The sequence below is a fragment of the Hesperophylax consimilis genome, chromosome 29 (assembly GCF_061612785.1).
Source record: "Hesperophylax consimilis isolate HC1 chromosome 29, BYU_Hcon_1.0, whole genome shotgun sequence".
In the NCBI taxonomy this organism is placed as follows: domain Eukaryota; kingdom Metazoa; phylum Arthropoda; class Insecta; order Trichoptera; family Limnephilidae; genus Hesperophylax; species Hesperophylax consimilis.
This window is the reverse complement of record NC_142864.1, coordinates 11074502-11095452: the sequence shown is the minus strand read 5'-3', so window position 1 is coordinate 11095452 and position 20951 is coordinate 11074502. Positions and strand designations below refer to the sequence as shown.

The window sequence follows — 20951 nt, the reverse complement described above, 5'->3', positions numbered from 1 at the left end:
CCAAATCGCAAAGTGGCTGCCTTATGTCCTCGATAGCCTCACGAATTCCATCTTTGAGGTCTTGAATCGAAGCTGGGCTGTTGGCGTAGACCTTTTCTTTCACGTGGCCCTAAAGGAAGAAGTCGCAAGGTGTTAAATCACAAGATCTCGGTGGCCAATTATGATCACCTCTTCGAGAGATAACACGGTCCGGAAACTTTTCCCGTAAAAGATCAATGGTTTCGATGCTTCTGTGGCACGTAGCGCCGTCTTGTTGAAAGTAAACGTTGTCCAGATCAATACCATCCAACTCCAGCCATAAAATATCATTAATTCCTTAATTAATATTCAAAATAACACCTCTTATTGGAAAACCCTGTATTTATATCAACAAATTTAAAATAAAATTGTTTTTTCATTTGACTTATAATGGACACGGAGAAAAATTACTAATATTGTATATTGCTAATTTATTGAATCTCTTAAAACTATTTTTAATCCGGTTAAAAACGGGATTGCCGATCCTTAACAAATGAATTTTCCTAATAAACTTTTAGTAAAACACGAATGTATAACGATGTATTGCATATTATCAGGTGCATGAATATTGGGAATTTACTAAAAAGGAAACGGTCTGCAATCCTGTTTTTAACCGGATTAAAATATGAGGAAAATGAGAGGAGATTTTCTATAAATTAGTGAAAACTACCATTCAGAATTGAAACATTACTTGAAATGGTTTTAGCCGTGTTAAATAACCATATCTGAGTAGCCAGGCACCTTCCACTTCTCCATCTCTTCATTTCCTCGTATTGAATATGCCATTAGCTACAACAGATGAATCTCTTGTGCAGTATTCAGATAAAAAAACGATTTGTACAAGGAGAACAATGAGTATCGCTGATTTATTAAAATTCTGTTAAAAATGTGATGGCACACCATTTCCTAACAAACTATCAGTACATTCAGAATATATCTGAACACGTGTTCACTAAATGCGATAATATCAACACGTGTTGCGACATCCCTAATGTCCGACAACCAGTCAATTCACTCGTTAAAGGCATGCAGTCCCGTTTTTGACAAGAATATTAATAATTTTACCAGATTTTTTATAAATTAGCAATCTTTAAATCAGTAAGTTTTCTCCGTGTTTTCACGGAAAAACACAGAAAATTTTTCATTAAAAGTTAGTGAAGAAGTTTCATCGCGACGCTGGATCCATAATGCATCATTTTTTTAATCTAACGGAACCAAGTCGATATGTGACATCTGTTCCGTCGGAAACCAAACACCGATTGTTAGAAACCACTCAAAGATGCATTTCCTGGTGTCCGGGAGACTTGGAACAGGAAACCATTACGTTATTTTGCCAAAGAAAATAATACTTACTCATTATTATTTCTATTACGTAAATCCAGCAATCTAACCGAACCTAACCTAACCTAACCTTTTTGCGAAACGATTTTTCTACAATTTCAACACTGAATAGTACCTACTTACGTGATAAGTATAATTTATTTTGATGTGAATCTTCTGCCAAGCATCAAAAAAAGTTCGGTTGTCTATGAGATAATTATACTTGAATTTCTTTTAATATCAAATATGCTTTAAATTTAAGTGTATTTTTCAAATTTTGAACTGATTGTGTGAAGCATCTAAGCACCTACCTACCTAAAATATAATACTTTTTATTTATTTTTTAATTTTCTTTTCTGTATTTCTTTTGTTTAATTTTTTTTTGATTTTATCAAAAGAATATAAGATTTTTGTTTTATTATGTTTTCAAGAAAGCGTTATTATTTACTAATACTAATTTCATGATGCCAGAACTCACGGTTAGAGATTTTTTCTAAAAAACTTTTGATTAGAGTGAATACATAATGAATGGTCGATATTGATGTAAATAATGATTAGTTTAGGTCATGTAAGGATCGGAAAGGATTGGTTAAATTAGGTGCTAATTTCATGATGCCAGAACTCACTTCACAGAGATTTTTTTTCTGAACAAACTTTTGATCAATATGAATACTTATTAATTGTCAACCTTGATCTAAACAAAGGTAGGTTCAGATAAGTTGAGGTTTGAATCGGATAGGTCATGTTAGGTTTGGTTAGGTTAGGTTATGTTAAGTTTTGTACCATTAAAACTAGCTAATTCTGATCATGTGGTTAATATCTTTACCAAATATATAAGTCAGGTCAAACACAAGCGTGATCCTACGTTAGTAAATAAAGTCAAAAAATAGATTTCAAAAGTGGAACGAACACTTTCTGCGAACTCCTTTCCGGCGCGAACTGACCACAGACAAGTCCGTCTGGATTAAAAATAAAGGCGGGAAAAAATAGAAAAACAAAATGGCTAGCGGCACTTCAAAATGGCGGCTAGCAATATATATTTTTGGCGGGTAACGCAGGAAAAACGCCCGAATGTTTACGAGGCGCATGCCAAATTATTTCAAACAGTATTTTAGAGTTGATGCAATATTTTGTACGGCTCGATTTGCAGCTAGCTACCCATGTCCGTATATTTTTTCTTTTGAAGTGTTTGCTCGATATAAATATCTAATTTACAAAGGTATAATATTTTTTCTGGAACTTTTCGTTAAAGCAATAGTTAAGGTACCTAATAATAAAACTATGTTCCGCTTTTCGTTAAAGCAATAGTTTTTTCGGCATAATATAGGAGGTCATATTAGAATATATTTCGTTAAGGTACCTAATAAAAACTTTGCTCCACTTTTCGTTAAAACAATGTTTTTTCGGCATAATGTACTAGGTAATATTACGAGGGAGATTTGTATTCCATTGAAGGAGAAGCAATTGTCCCTAACCTTAATTTTATTAACGAATTTTACGTTAACTGAGATTCTTTTGGATGACAATAGACTTATCCTTAACTATAAAATTAACGACTTTTTCTCTAAATGCAATTTCAGTTTTCTCGGATGACAGGGAAAAAGTTGTTAATTTTAAGGTTAAGGACAATTCCTTAAACTCAAATAGAACTGTAATTGTCCCTATGGTTCGTTGAATTACCAGATCTTAAATAATTAAAATTTTCCCATACTTCTCCTGTCCTTTATCTCATTTTCTTTCCCTTTCTCTGACCCAGAAAATTCTCAAATTCTTACGATACCATAAGGCCCACTGACTCAAAGCAGTTATAATAATAAGAACATTTAAAAAAATGTTTGCGAGTTTGCATCAAATGATATTAGAGTGTTCCATAAAACATATTATAATTTATGTTCATGTCAGTAATTTTAATGTCAGCGCATATTATTTTCTTCGAACCAATAAAAAGATGTAAGAAATGAGGACATACGTAACACTATCTCCTTCTCGCTCTCTTCTCGGGCAATGCCCTGCCCTGAGCAAGTGAAATAAAATAATATGAACACAATGTGTATGGGTGAGATGCCTGTTTAAAAGATGAACGAGTATTAGTTTCACGATGTATTGGGTCTGACCAATGACCTGAGATCTCGGAACAGTGCGCCGATAGAAAACATTAAAAAATATATTATTTAAAATAAATGTAAACAAATGAATGTTTCTTTAATGTGTTTTACAGCTTTCAACAATGATTGGATCAAATATTTACTAGATAAAATTGTTTTATGTTTTAAATTATTAGTTTTGTTTTGAATGACTTTTTAGGTTTTCTGACTTCGGAATACTGTATATTTTACGTTTCAATTTGCCACTCGAGCGATTGGTGACACTTATATACATTTACCATATTATATAATTAATAGGTACCGTTCCTCAAAATATGAATAAACAAACATATAAAACAGCTTACTGTGAGTTAAAGCCAATGAATCCACCTATATTTCACCATCCATCCCATATTTTTGAGTCTTTTAAATTTGGCACATTAGGGCAATAAATCGCTCAAAAAGTTTTTATAAACATGGCATAATATGCCAAAAATCGCTCGAGTGGATATGCAATGTACAACTGTTGTGCACTCTATCTAAACTAAATACTGCGATCAAACTTAAATATTGTAGATTCCTGACAAGTTTTTGTGCAGTTTTACACGTTCCATTATCCTCTGTACTCTGACTAAATAACGGGATCAAACTATGCCTTCCTTTCAGACGAACGCCCGTACAAGTGCTTCCTGCCCGATTGCGGCAGAGCTTTCATCCAGCTGTCAAATCTGCAGCAGCACCTGCGCAACCACGACGCGCAGGTCCTCAAGGCGAAGAATAAGATCCAATGTTCTACCAGTATGTCATATTTATCCGAGATATTCTTTTTTTACTATTGTGCAGAAAGTTTTTTCAAAATTTCACCGAAAAAAACTCTGACAGAGTCACCAAAAAAAACTGACAAAAAGTCACAAAAAAAAACCTGACGAAGATCAACAAAAAGCCTAGGTTTGAGTAGTTTTAAACTCTTTATCATTTGGTGACCATCAAATTGACGTTTGAATTTTCATTTGAACGGTCATCGTTGAACTCTAATCGTCGACCCGTTTCACGCTTTTATGAAATTGTGTTTAGCTTTAAAGTATAACGGTTATTTTGTTGTGCTTATTAGCTGATCTTAATTTGATTAAAAACTGAAACGAACCGAGAGTCAGCGTTTAACGGTGATCGTTCAAATATAAAAATAGCCAAACTGGCGCTGATTGCCAAATTTTAATAGAGTTTAAAACACCTAAACCCGAAACCCGCCCAAAGATTGGAAGATTGGAAAAAATTGCCGTGAATTTTTAGTTTGTGTGTTTTTTGCGGTCTGTGTGTAATTTTTTCAAGCATCACAAAAATGAAGAATCTCTCGGATGATTTGAACATGCAATAACCTCTGTCTGTGCTTTGGATCCGATTTCAGAATTGCTGTTGCATTTCGAGGGAGATATCAATTACTCTACACTAACTGAGCAACAACCGATTGACCTTGAATTGAATATTGATAGCTCGAATTTCAGAACAACCTGATCGACTTGTGATGTTTAACTTTTAGTTGAATACGCTGCCGCATTAGCTTTAAAGATCTTACCCCTAATCTAACACTGCATGATTCCTGTTTTCATTTAGGATTTCAAAATACGTACTAAAAAGTGGACAACAAATCTGCAAAATTTCAATTACACAAAATGGAGCAATATTCTAACTGGATCATCATGGAACCAACACGCAAGGACCTCTACAACAAGATGATTTAGTATTCTTTAATTGAGGACAACAGATTTTTTTTTGCAAATCGTTGATCATCCTCATTTAATTTTTTATTTCAAATTTTGAACATTTTCTAATCGTTTGTCTCTTTGTTTCGCAGGTGAGAGGCCCTACAAGTGCCACCTTCCGGATTGTGGAAGAGCCTTTATCCAGCTGTCAAACCTGCAGCAGCATCTGCGCAACCACGACGCGCAGGTCGAGCGGGCCAAGAACAGACCCTTCCACTGCAACATCTGCGGTAAAGGGTTCGCTACCGAAAGCAGCCTCCGGACCCACACGTCCAAGGTCAGTCATGTATGTATTCCCGGACCAAAATCCTTTCTTTTCGATTTTGTTTTACTTTCAGTTTCTTTCTTTTTGATTAACATTGCGAGAATAACGGATTAACCTCAAGGGCCGGACCCCTGAAGAATCACTGATATTACATTGTCGATATTGAATATTATCTCTACCAGTTAGCCAATATTATTTTTTCTTAGTTTGATCATTTAAAAAATACGTTAAAAATCGATACACCTATCACTACAAAAAAAACTATGGTAAGGCAGAGCTTTTTTAAAAAATAAAAATAAAAAAAGCTAAACATATAGACCAAAACGAAGGAACTACATCTATTCCTGAATTCTACTCAACTTACGGTTAAACATGACGCCCGTTATTGTCTACGTTGTCATAGATGACGTTAATTAATTTATTTTATTAAATTGCAAGTTATGCTTTACAATATTAATACAAATTATTTATTTGCGCCCGTACATATGCAATATGAATAAATAGTTTAGTTTGATTAAAAAATTAACTCCTTCGAGAAAGACATAAAAAATACAATATTGTACCGATGATTCAATCCAACGTAATCCATGTATTTTATAACGACCCTCTCAATTTTCAAATGATGGATTTGTTGATTTTTTTAATTCATTTGGGCATTCGTAATTCGCGTCATCACAATATTATGCATTTATAAAAAAATTAACTTATTTTTAAAGTAACTGTTTTAAAAAACATTAATTTTTCAATTAAACAAAAACATTTTGTACGTTTAAAAAAAAACTGGAAACTTTTTTTTAACCTTTTTTCTTTAATTTTATTATTTCTATTATTTTATCCCATCCACAAACTCCATGAAACACCCTTTTAATATTTTTTTCCACTCCTTCCTAACTAACTAATATGTCTTATCAAATATTTTGAAATGTGTTTTTGCATGGTGTTTACAAATTTTTAACCAATCTGGATAAACATATTATAAAATGTGCCAGCAATAATGAAAAGCGATTTCAGAAGAAAAAAAAATTATCATTTATCTTTAAATATCAATTTTGTTTTATACTTTCTTCAAAAATTCAAGCAATGTCTTTTAACTTTTTAGAAAATTTCAAAATTGTTGGAATTTAAAAAAGATTAAGTATAACCATTATTTGCACTTTATTAGCCACCATCCAATCAATGGTGAAGCAAATTAATCAAGCATTTCCTAAACCAAACAATTTATGAATCAAACACTGGCACATACACAGAATTTTGTTCTATTGGATGATGGTTTAAATTTTCGAAAATGATGCTTTGTTTAGTGTTATGAATATTTATTTTAATTATTTTAATTAAAATACTTGTATATTTGCCTGTTCCTCCCTCCACACCACCACCAATACACCGACCACCAAATCTATCGTCGTTTGGTTGGTCCGATGCAGGAACTTCAACTGCATCTTGGTGTGTTGCAGCAACATGCTGCCTTGATGATCGGAGGACCCAACGCGACCCCATGCCCAATTTGCCACAAGCTTGTCTTTGGAGGGGAAGCTCTGATGGAACATATGAAGAACACACACAAGGACCCTAACGCATCCGGCGTTGCCAGTAAGTGTTAATACTGGAGTGGAGACAACCATCTACTACTACCATCCTGTTTCTTAGCAGTCTCGGCCGCGTTTTGGGGATTCACATAATTCTTCTTTTACAGGTCGCAAAACAACTTCATTTTTCATTTTGATTTCTTTAAATAATTAATTAAAGAATTATGTTTAAAACTTATCGTTTTAAATTATCAGTTCAACTTTTTTCAAAGTATTTTTATCGTATCATTTAAGATTTTTTTCTCATGTGCCAATGGTTCATTTAGTTTACAATTAAAAATTCCAAAAGCGACAATTTAATTTTGACTTTCATTATGAACCTTGGCACTACATTTTTGTATTTAATAATCCTAAAAGGGTGTTGGAATCATAAGTGACTGAAATATTTAATATATTTTTGAATTTGTGATTCAAAAACCTTTTTTGTGTAACTTCTGGGGTGTTGGTATTTTTATTGTTAAATTATTAGCTTCGTCGTTCTGTAACAAAAAGTATCGTTACCAATTTAAACGTAGGTTCATGACATTTCCATATGTTTATATGTTTATAATGTATCTTATTATTTATGAAGAAGTCCTTTTTTAATGTGAAATTATTTGTTTTAAGTTCAAATACTTAGTCTAAAAAGAAAAAAGTACTTCCTCATAATTGTGTTTGGAAAATATTTTGAAATGCATAGATAATCTCTGGTGTATACCAAAGTAGTTAAAAAAACATCAAGGTTTTCTTTTCTGCTGACTTACTATGATCATAATATTTTTCATGAAAAATGTGTGCGTTTAAAAACCCTCCCACCTATTTTTATCATTTCTCCTTATCGGGTGATGGATGTTGGGAATGCTTTTTTGCTTTAAATATTTCATTCAACATTATCAACTCCTTACTATATTGTTCATATGTAAAATCCAAAATCATACATAAGTTGTCAAAATAATTATTTATCTTAAGCATTTCCCACCTGTGTCAAATCATTGGGTTGTCTTTTGGTTTATTTTTGTTTTTTCCATATTAACTAAAACGAATGAGAATGATTTACAGTTAGACGAAAACAATATTCAACTATTTATGGTTGACGAAAACATCATTCAATGACTTATTGTTAGACGAAAACATTATTCAATAAATTATAGTTAGACGAAACGTCATTAAATGATTTATAATTAGACGAAACCATTATTCAATGATTTATGGTTAGACGAAAACATCATTAAATGGATTATTATTAGACGACAACATTTTTCAATGATTTACAGTTAGACGGAAATATACTATTTATACAATATATACTATTTATAGTTGACGAAAACATCATTCAATGATTTATAGTTAGACGAAAATATTATTCAACAATATATATTATTTATTTACATCATCTTTACTGAGGAAATATTTTTTACAAAAAAGGAAAAAAGAGCTCCGTCATTATCAATTTTTCAAAGCTTTTCTGTATTTGCCAAGTAGACACTAGCCAAGTCCTCCATCAATACATAAGTAATATTTTCTGCTAATATTGACAGAAGTAAGAGAAACTAACATATTATCCGTTTTTTATAATCTTATTCTTATTCATATCGGTTCGTGACTTTTCAGTGTGATAGAGTGCTATGTTTGAAAAAATCGACATTACTGATGTTATTATAGTTGAAAACGATTTTTTTTTTTCGAAAATTCGATTTTTTTATGAAGATTTTAACTAAATATTCGGACCACAGTTTAGTTACGCAGGTCAAATACACAAACGAAAATAGTGTTTTGATGATATAAAAAAAACAGGTTAGGTTAGGTTACTTCTGAAATAAATCATTCTCGTTCCTACCTACCTCAAATTCCTTCAAAATTGGTGTTGTAACTATCACTCTCACTGGCTTCATGCATTGACCTTGTCTGTTTGTCTCTTTTGTCTACCCAAACCTCCCTTCTCCTCTTACTAACACCGCCCTCCCAGCGAACGGCGGCGCCCCCATGGCCCCCGGGCCCAATGACCTGTCCATCCCGGCGCAAGTTCCGCAGTCGCCTTCGTCCTACCAGACACAAATGAAGACTGACCCCTATATAGCCAAGCGGAGGACTGCCAACCACCCGTGCCCGGTGTGCGGGAAGCACTACGTCAACGAGGGGTCACTCAGGAAGCACCTGGCCTGCCATCCAGAGACGCAACTTACCAGCAGCCTGAGGATGTGGCCCTGCTCGGTGTGTCAAGCGGTCTTCACCCATGAAAGCGGTAAGCATTGCTATTACGTTGATTACATTGTTGTAAGATTGCGAACCCTTCAGAGTATCATACAAAAGTTAACATCACAGGCAATCAAATTGATAGACCAGCAAATGAGGGAAAGAGAAACCAACCAAGTTGTATGAAGCGGGGACGCGGCGTGACCGTCTTCCTTTCCATATTTTTTTAATAAATGAATTTGAATTGTAATATTCACTATTTAGTCCTCTAAAATAAAATCCGCTTACGAATTTCTAGTCTTTTTTACAGTAGCGCACATTGCTGGCTGCTAAAAAGCTTTCATCAAAAGTTCGGGCTTGTTTCCAAAATTAAATATTTTGGATGTGTTATAATTTACCCACATTACTCATTTTTCAGGCTTATGCGTCCAGCCCGTAGGCCAGTAGCATGTTTCTACAGTAACATTTGCTTCGTTTACCTACGTTTTTTTTAGAGTAATATAAAATGTTATGTTTCCTGTGTTTCGTTCTGATATGAATAACTTTAATAATCTTACTTATTATTTTTTTCAGGACTGCTTTCTCACATGGAACACATGCGTATGGAACCGAAGCATCAGTTTGCTGCCCAATACGTTCTCTCCAGAGCTGCCGCAGAACGCAGGGAACGTGAAACCGCTCTCCTGGCCGCGGTCTCCGCTTCAGGATCCGGACTACTTTTGGGAAGTGGATCTCTTTGTGCCTCTCCATCTGCCCATTCTGATAGCTCTTCAAATGGTCGCCCATCATCCGCAGGCTCTGATGGCCCACCTAACAACAACAACAACTGTGCACCACCAAAGCTGGGAGATCTCCTGAGAACAGCAACCAACAATGGACACCACCAGCAGTATGCACCTGAAGATATCCATAACGCTAACAGGATGGCTGCCATTGCAGCAGCCGCAGCAGGAATCATGGGACAAGCTCAAGGAAGCCAAGGATCTTTGGGATCTCCTGTAGATCCGGCAGTCCAAGCAGCTGCCGCTAGTTTAGCGGCAGCCATGAGGATAAATAATGCCCATAACGTTCACATGCAACAACAACACCATCAGCAACAACAACAAAACATGTTGGACAACCAAAGCGGAACTCCACCCATGGGAAGTGACTCCCCAAGCGCTGCACAACAGCAGGCCATGAACGTAGCCACAATGAGATCCATGGCAGACTCGATGAGATCCATGGCCAACCTTGAAAACCAACTGAACCAACAGCAACAGCCAGACCCAACAGCAGCGTTGAGGATGCAACAAGCGGAAGCTCTTCTTCGCAGCCAAGCGGAGGCGGCATTACGGTTAGCAGTGTCTCAAGCTGCCGCAGCAGGTGCAGAAGCTAACCAAGCTCGCCACAACGGAGGCTTCTCTCAAGGTTTAGACGGAGGGCCAGGCGGGCCAGCGAGATTGTCTCCCGATCTTGGAGAAGCCATCCGATTGGCGCAGGAACAACGGCTGGAGCAAGCGCTTCGTCTCCATGGAGACCCCAGGATGCTAGGGTTTGGACTATCCCATTCTCCTGCTCCGTCTCTTCAACAACCATCCCTGATGCACCAGAATCAGCACCAGGCGCAGATGCAGCAGAACCAACACCACAGTCAACAGAACCAGGGCCAGCAACCATGAAAATTCAGTTATTACTAATTGGACGCGCCTTATTTTTCCAAACCTTATTTGAATTCTTCAGATTCAGTTTATGTTCCATAACAATTAAAAATAATAGAACAAATTTTTACAAAATTATTGTTCTTCGATGTAAACTACGAAATCTGTCGAATTTTTATAATTATTTTGTTGATTATTTTTTTGGAAGGAAAATGCGCGTTCAGTTAGTAATAACTATAAAATGTAAGAGAAGCCCCCGAGCTTCGGGTTAGAGGAGAAAATAGATGTGAAGTCAAAGTTGGAATTAAATATTTTAATTTGCCCTTTGAGAGATTATTGCCATAATTATTTCCAATATAATTTTAATTATATTTCTTCGTTAAATTTATATACAAATTATTTTTTAAATGATAAAATATAATATTTTAAAAATTTATAGAAACGTAACGTTGGGCATTTAAATGGTGATAGGCGAAATTCGTGTTTGGTTCGTGTACTTTTATATAAATAAGAAAATGTCTGTTGGTAGGGTAAAATTAATATTATTAAAAATGAAAAATAATACGAAATTGATATTTTCGATTTTTGTTTTACAAATTAATTTGTATTCGTTTTTTCTTTAGAGAACAAGAAACAAGTATGTGAATATCAGTGGAAAGATTATATAATATATATTAGTTTAAGCGAAGAAGAAGTAATAGATTTTACTAACTGTGTTAAGTTATGGGAAAAGAGGATGTTTATACCTATAGCACCTAAGATTCGCATTGTACATGGTGTAAATACTACTTGCATTATTATTAATTAATAACTAATATTTTGAAGGAACCTATTCTCGCCAATGTAGTGTTAGATCAAAATTGAGATTTAATTTCCATTTTTAAAACACATTTCGTAAGAAACTGTTCTTCGTTTTTTTTCAGAAAATTTTCACATTTCTTTTAATTGAGTACAAATTAGTGCCAAAAAATTATAGGTGCCAATTTTTATTTTGTTTTTGGATTCAGGACAGTCGTTGATGTTCATTAATTTGCCATATTAATATAAAATATATAAAAAGTTACTATTTCGCCATACTACACTTAGGTAAGCACAATTACTTGATGATTTCAAAATATTAAAATAAACTAAAAATTCCTAAAATTAAAGGCATTCTGTCTTTACATTAAGTTTATTAAATAAAATCAACTCCTAAAAAACAAAGTTTTTTTTACCAAAAATACATCTATTTTTATTTTGTAATGAAACAGTTTCGACTTTTCACCGGAGTCCTACGCATCCAACGTCACGTCCTAGTTGCACCATCAGAATGTGTATGCGTAAATGTCACCAAAAGTTGGTAGAATGCATTGTCATCAATTGTTTGTCAATCTGCCGAGTTTCAGGTGGATTGGACATTAATTTCCGCTTCCAAAATTTGCATTAAAAATATATTAAATTCAAATAGATGTGTTTGGTAAAAATCTGTTCAATTTATATAATTTCAGAAAATATACAAAAATATCACGATTTTAGTTCTTCTAGATACTAAATCGTTTTTTTATTGATCAAAAAGACTTATTGGAGATATTTTCTTACATTTTTTTTCATATTAACAACGTCTTTAAAAATCTATTAACAGAAAACAAATATACTGTAAATACTATGTAAATAAGTTGGAAAAACACTTCATTTTAGGAGATTCTAAAATTGATTCAAAATTGACAATATTTTTTATTTTATTGTTTCCCGTACGATATCTACTAACAAAAAAGTTTAATAAAATAATTTTGTAAATATTGTAAATGAACATTAGTTATTGCCATTAGTGAATTAAAGTTAATAATAATTGACCGAGGACAAGAGGAGATAAAACGAATAACAACAATGACGTCAACCAATTATGTAACAAACAAAACTTTAATAATAGTAATATTAATATCTACTTCTATAAATAATTTATAGGAAAGTCACAAACATTGAAACAATCAAAAAATAATTATTTTCTATATTTAAAGTTTTGACATGAATCAGTGATAAAAATTAATCGATTAAATTGTATAAATTAAACATGTTTCGCAGTCAAACACTGATGTGTCTTGCCTACCTCAAAAGACTTATCTTTTTAAAAAAGTAGTTGTTTTGATTAGTGACTTTCCTAGAAAACTCCCGCGTGTCGATAACAACAGACACTTTGACACACAATTCATACCACCGAACGACATCCTACCACTGAAAAGCATCAATGTAAGAATTGACCGTTGTAAAAATGCATTCTACCCCTGATAATAATAATTAGGGGTAGAATTAAGATATATACTTTCAATAAACAATAGCCCAGATGATATTATAATATTCTATTTAAGATGAACTCATTATGATTTGCCACAATAATTTCCATAACCGATTGATTACTGATTAACCATTATATAAATAGCAACAATAGCCCAGAATGTTATTATTACTGACCCTTGATCAGAAAGATTTAAATAGCCCACAACAGTAAAATAATAGAAATAATCTTTTAAAAAAACAAACACAACAAACAAACACTTGATTATTTACGATCAAAGCATTCATTCAAATAGAAAATATGTTCCAATGTCCTTTTTGACATCTCAGCAGTTGAATTAACTATTTTAAAATATTTACCGTTGAGATTTCAAAAAGAATTGTTTTATTAAACAACAGGATTGTCAGTTGATTAAAAATACAAATTCTAAAAGATATATTATTGATTTAACATCATGGTAAAACTTTTCAGTAAAAATGTGTATTTGAATTACATGAAACAACTAACTCTAATGAGCTTATCAACAGTTTATCATATGTAATGTTATAAACATGTTCCTGAGCTGCATTAGAATTACAGATTTCATCCAATCAAAAAAGACTTTAATTTAAAATATTATTTTAATAATGAATTATTATCGGATATCCACAACTTTCACAGTGGTGTTCTGACCTACGAAATAAAATCAATTTGCAATAGCCCAAAGCATTCGAGATTGTTTTTATATTAACACTTTTGTTTGGAAATAACTTTTAAGTATCCTTTGGTTTGTTATTTACATTAATTTAAAAATACAAAACTTTTCGGATTTCAAATTATGATTTCACAAACACGGACAAAAAGTGTGATACGCGTTTCGTTAAAAAATATATGGAAACCAATAAATATAGAATTTATTAAAAAATTTATGTCTCGGTCAATGTTGCAATACTTATACAGTTTGACAAATATAATATGCAATATTAATAATAGTCGTTTTACGCAACTAATACTTTGTAAATGTGTATTGGTGTTGGTCAAAAATTATAACACGAAACTTGAAATCTATCGTAAATTAAATTTAAACAAAATATATAGTTCCTAAATTTCAATTCGTTTCTTGGTCGAAATAAGAGAAAAATGTGTATCTTTTATTAAAAAAAAACTGTAAAAATTGGAAATGTAAATTTAAGTAGAAAAATAACTTTAATGATAAATATTTGGCATTACTAGTCTTACGGAGTGAGTGTAAAAAAATTAATGTTTATAAATCAATAAACCATATTTATTGAGTTTCCAAAAAAGAACTCAAAAACAATGAAACTTTTGGATAGTGACGTGTTGTTATTCCTAGAAAAAAACATTTTTAACTGAAAATATTAAGTTTATTAAGTGTGATAAAATTATGTTTAATATTTCTTTGATAAACAAATTTATCAAAAATGTGCTTATCATTTATGAAATGTTACATGAATATTTTTAAAAAATCCGCTGATTTTTTATTGACTCCTTGTGCAATTTTTTACACTCCGTGTAAATTTTATTACACATGATGTAAATTTTTTACACTTTGTGTAAATTTGTTACATACGGACTATTTTATAATAAGGAAGAATATATTTCAGTGCAATCATTTCTACATGCTTTAATGTAGGCCTGCGTCTTTTTCACTAAAAGGTTTTTATTTAAAAATGAAAATATTATTACTATTTTCTGAAAAATAACTACAGTGTTGGGTTTTGAGACAATTTTTAATTTTATTAAATTAAGTACAAGTTGAAAATGAAAGAAATACCTAAAAAATGTATTATTCGAACTAAAAAAAAATTTATAAAAAACATCAAAATTTTAATTTATGAACTTTTTACTAAAATTTGGCAAAAAAAAGTGCAAGTTTTAAAACGATAAATATTTTTAATGAAAATTGCATCTTAAGACAAAACATGCAACCAACACGAACAATTGTTAGTTTACACATTAAGTTTATGATTACCATCTTGAGTTGAATTTTTAAACAATTTCTTGTGAAGTTTTTTAATGAATAGTTGCAATAGAACCGGATTTGGTTACTATTTTTCTTTGTTGTATGAATATTGTGTCATTATTATACTATAATCTGTCTATTCATGTTATATACACGTGAGTGCTTGGTATTACAATGTATCCTAGAGGCATTCAAAAAATTTACATATTTAGAAATGAAAATATCAATGTTTTGAAAATAGTCAAAGGTTTTATAAAATATCGCAAGAAGAAATAAATTAAAATTCTCTTGGCACAAAAAAAAAAATTCAGAGAGTGCCAAAAATTTCTGAATTTCAAAATCATTATCTAATATATATTTTTGAAAAATACAAATCTTAGTAAATATGCGGCCAAATTCCTTCAGAGCTAATGTGTTAATTTTTGAATGCCAGTGAAATGTTATTGTGTTAATATCTTCTTTCTACAATGAAAAAACCGACAACACAGCAAATGCATCAAACCAATAATTATGATATCCCAGTCTATACAATTTCGTATTTCGTATGCCCTTACAAAGTTAAAAACATTTATTAATTAGGTTTATTTAAAACTCGTTGCCATATTATATTTTTCTTATTTATTAAATAATTAATTTAATATTAAATATTATTTACTATTACAACGTTTTAATCGAATACTAAGGCCTAGGTTTAAATAATTTTTAACAATATCTTTATTCAGTTTCCATCGATTTAACAATAAAACATTTCGTTGTTATTATATTATAATTATATTAACATTGAATTTAACGTTGAGACTTGCATAATTTTAATTGATAATATATTTTATTTTTTAATTGTTTATATTATGTACTATTTTAATTTTGTTAATGTTAAATATATTTATAATTGAACACAATTATTATTTATTACAATCTTACGAATTGCTTACATTCATATTTTAATAATATATAAATAACCAGTCATTCATTATACTTGATAACTTTCTTATGTTATGTATTTAAATTTATGCTTACCGATTAATTATTATCACAGTAAATAATACACTATTATATTCCTTAATGTTTAGCTGTATTAGACAAGATAGCCAGGTTTTAATTATAATACACAATTAGATGTTAACTTCTTAATTATATCATAAAACAATATTTATCAATTTAATCATAATAGATCATAGATTAAGAAATCATTATTTGAGGAATTACAATAAAATAATGGATATTGAACTTCAACATTATAGTTATTCCAACATGATAGCAAAAAAAGAATTTGCAACATGCCATTAGAGTATTCGAACATCAATCGAATTGCGCAAATAATTGGTAAAAATGGCGTCAATAACGCAATACTCCACGAAATGTTTGCATTATTTTAATGGACAGTCTCTAATGTTCAAGAATAAATGCAATCTATCAACATTCGATCAAAACCCCACAAAATAGTTGCAATGATACAATGAGCATAATATTGAACAAGTCATTAATAGTTGAAACGTGCTACGAATTAATTGTAATATTACAGTGATTGTATTTTGCCAATAAACCTATATAATATTACAATGATATTAATTTATCATTGTTTCAAGTCAAGAATTAATTGCAATCTTACAGTGAACTTGTGTATGACACGAATGTTCGAGTTCAAATGTTGAATGTTCGAGTTCAAATGTTGAATGTTCGTATGTTAGAGTCGTATTTACAATGTTCTAGCCACTCGTCTTTGTAATGTTCATAGTCATAAGGATTTATTAACATTTAATATTTTTTGACGTCAAACATTTGCCATAAATGTTAACTCTGTAACTGTTAGTGTAAGGAATATATATCTTTAAGGGCATTACGAAATAAACAGTGATTTTTTATTTTTCTTTCATTTTGACAAGATTTATAAATTATATCTACGTATTTATTGGGATATCAAATTATAAGGATACTTACATTATTTACAGGCGTGAACGATATAAAATACCAGAAAATGTTATATATATTTTGTGACTCCCGTTCGGAAAGGGTTGAAACATTTCCATAGCAAAAAAGATAATGATACGTTACATGTCTTCGAAAAATGTGTACATAACTCTTTCCGTGCAGGGTTTACGGCGATTTTCCAGCAATTTATTCAACCCATGCCGTGTAATTGCACATCAAATGCCGTACCCAGAATAATAACGGTTCAAGTAAAAAGCACACACGAATCCATTTATTTTATTTTGAAATACAGAATTTTCACTTTTAATTTTTTTTTTCAAAAGTTAAAAAGTACATTGATGTATGTTTTGAGTCTAAATAACACTTTCCCTTTTTAAAAAATAGTTTTTTTTTTAGACTTGTGCCGTTATTACGCGTACATTAGTAGAAATGAAGGCGATATTATGGAATCAGATATGGAAATGCAGTTGGAGAAATCATAAAATTGCAACAAGCCTTGCCATTTGAATTCAAATTTTTTGTAATTATAGCCGATAAATAATTTCATTCCTAAGCTGTTTGTGGTATAATAACTACTTGCACATATAACTGAAAGACAATAAAAAAACAACAATATTGATTAAAAATTTGGTAAGAATTGAAAAAAAAACATAGAAACCTGTCGATTGTGGATGGGACACCGGTGTCCACCAAACTAAAATCAATGCATTTTTTTGAGCGATTTTATCCCTTTTGTACACAGAAACTGTATGAAGAATAAGTTCAGAATCGCTTGGGTTAATTCAGCTTGTCTGACTGCTTTGGAATAAATTATCTACGATTTTTCGGGGTGTTATTGTTTCTCAAGAATACGAACGTCATCATCGCATTGAAAAGTTGTATTTATAAAATTATTTTCTTTCAGTTGGTATTTGTCCGTAGTTAAAATTACGCAACATGTTCCTTAATATTTATGCGAATAAAAAAATGTGATATGCAAATATCGTCTTTATGCAAACGTGTGATAGTGTCTTTTTTTTAAATTTGCCCCTTTTTATCGATTTCTGTTTTATGTCGAAAATCTTTCACGCCCAAGCACTCATGTGTTCATGTATAGAAGATAGCTACCCTAGAATTAAATACATTATTGAACAAAATTATTGTACTCTTATAATTATTGTAAAGGGCGTATATAACCGTACCCACATCTAATGTAATGCAGTTTAAATGTCAAGTAATACTAAAAAAAATGTAACATTTATTATGTTCGAAAAAAAAACAAAAAAATTGTGGATGCCTAGAAAAAAATCTTGTACTTAATTTTAACACAAAACACAAATTAATTTGCATTTATTAAAAAAATCATTACGATACATTTTTTTTTTATATTTTAAATCTTTTTGGCCAGTCAATTTTTTTTTGTTATTGTTCAATTTGTTTTTTTTTTTATATTTGCTAATAAGAATTCAATTACTTATAACAATTTGGTGTTAACTAAATTATTTTTTTAAATTGACTAAACATAATATGTATCATTGGAGTAGTGGATAATACTAATAAATATAAACGAAACATGAAACAGAACAAGATAATAAAAAACATGAAGAGTAACAGTCTTAACTGGAATCCAAAATCGAACGCAGGATCTCTGTCTTGCCTTTTTTTTATTTGTCTTGTTCTATTTCATTTTTAATTTACATTTTTTAGTATTATCTTCTTCTTCTAATATATTATATTACATTGATGGTTATAACTTATAACCTTCAAAAGTAAAAATAATGGTTATTACAATAAAAATTAAATAAAATTTAATTTGTGTGAAAATTAATTTTATTTTATTACATATATTATTGACTGCATTTTTAATTTTATGTTATCTAGTTTTATAACATAAAAGTTATACGTAATTTTATTTATCGATGACTACAAAACAGGCGCAATAGCCGTTATTTTATTGCACAAAATAAAAATATTATGGAAGGGTTACTTAAAATTACCATACACACTTTGTAAAAATGAATGTAAAATATAAATAGGTACCTACCCATTTAAAAAATGTATAACATTTTGGGGGAAAAAATTTAAAATTTGTAAAAAATTTCGAAAATAAATTTAAAATAAGAACATCTCCAAATTAAAAAAATATTCTGGAGGGAAAAATTGTGCGTAGGTAGGTACTCTACCTAATATTATTATTGTGTCATCTGTTAATTTAGACTCGATTTTTCAACATTCGTGTAATTTTGTATTAGAAAATTAATTTTATATTAAGTTTATTCTTACTTTAAATTGCTTGAACGTGTCATTATTGATTACAAAATTACCTTTAATTGCCAAGAACGGTTAGTTATAATTATTTTTAAATAAAAACAATGTTTAAAAATATACATTATGGTGTTTTAGTAACTCACCCCAAGAGTAAATTCCCTTTTTTATTTTCATATCCTTCCCTTTTCCTTTGTCAATTACACCAGTGGCAATTTGACTTATGCGATTATGCGTTGATAATACGTGTATACACGTCTTGATGATTATGCGAGTTGATGGTACGTGTATACACGTCTTCATAATCATGCAATCGTTGTTAATACGTTTATATGCGTCTTCAGGATTATTTATTTATTTATTAATTTTATTTTAGAAATTTTTACATTTAAGTTTACAAAAGACTGACTAATTTGTTACATATAAATATACTATGTTTTTTCTTGCTTGATGTAGCTCCTACACAACATCTTGAACTTTCCAATTGGGACAGACTTTAGGTTTTCCGGCAGCGCGTTATAGTATTTCATCCCTTTATATAGTATACTATTCTGAGTATTCGCATTGTCCTTTTTTGGAAGCCTGATTTCATTGCACGTCCTTGTTTTATGTTTGTGTATTTCCTTGTTGTATACTATTTTATTTGAAAAATATTTGGGTAGCAGGTTGTTTACTATTTTGTGTACAAATATCATCGTGTTCAAGGTCAACATCTGTTTCACCGTTAGCCAATTTAGTTCGTTTAACATTTTATTTACTTTTGAATATCTATTTCGTCTGAGTATTGTTCTCATTGCCCTATTTTGGAGAATTTGAAATTTGTTTTGCTCTCGGTCGTTACACAGGAAAAGGATAGTTGAGCAGTAATTAAAATGTGGAGTAATAATGGAGTTATAAATGGTGATTGCAGTTTTTTGGGACAGTTTTTGGCGAATTCTTCCCAAAAAATATATCTTTTTTCCAATTTTCTTTTGGGTATATTCAGCATGTTTGTTAAAGTTGAATTTGGAATCTATTAAAAACTCCTAAGTATTTTATATCGGTAACATTTTCAATAATTTCACCATCAATTTTAATTTTGCTTTCACTGGATGTCTTCTAATAATTAATTACCATGCATTTATAATGCGATCGTTGATAGAAGGTGTACACGTCTTATGATTATGTGATCTTTGATAGTACGTGTATACACGTCTTAATAATTATGAGATCGTTGATGGTACGTGTATACACATCTTCATAATCATTCAATCGTTGATAATACGTGTATATACGTCATCATGATTATGCGATCGTTTATAGTACGTGTATACACGCCTACATGATTATGCAATCGTTTATGGTACGTGTATACACGTCTTCATGCTTATGCAATCATTGATAATACGTTTATATACGTCTTCATGATTATGCGATCGTTGATAGTACGTACACTTTACTCGGTTCTATATACATATATAGACCCGGGTAAATATAAGGGTTAAAAAAAAAATATATATATATATACATATAAATATATATATAAATATAAATACCCTTTCACTTATCACTCCAACCTATCACCTATCACATAAGTATATACATTACCTGAACACAAATCAAAAAGTAATCATAAAGACCATACTGAAGTACTCATAAGAACGCCTTCGATTGAAATTTTCAATAGTTTTGATGCACAAAATATATGCTAAAAATATA

General features: G+C 31.0%; 1 pseudogene across 1 annotated transcript in view; it reads left to right on the top strand.

The window, feature by feature from the left end:
* Positions 1-11333, top strand: part of LOC149409878 (uncharacterized) — a 138366-nt pseudogene extending 127033 nt beyond the window's left edge. The window contains exons 5-8 of the transcript XR_016305085.1: positions 5275-5459; positions 6872-7085; positions 8979-9254; positions 9779-11333. The product of XR_016305085.1 is annotated as an uncharacterized LOC149409878 (transcript). The remainder of the gene's footprint in view (positions 1-5274; positions 5460-6871; positions 7086-8978; positions 9255-9778) is intronic.
* The last annotated feature ends 9618 nt before the right edge of the window (positions 11334-20951 follow it).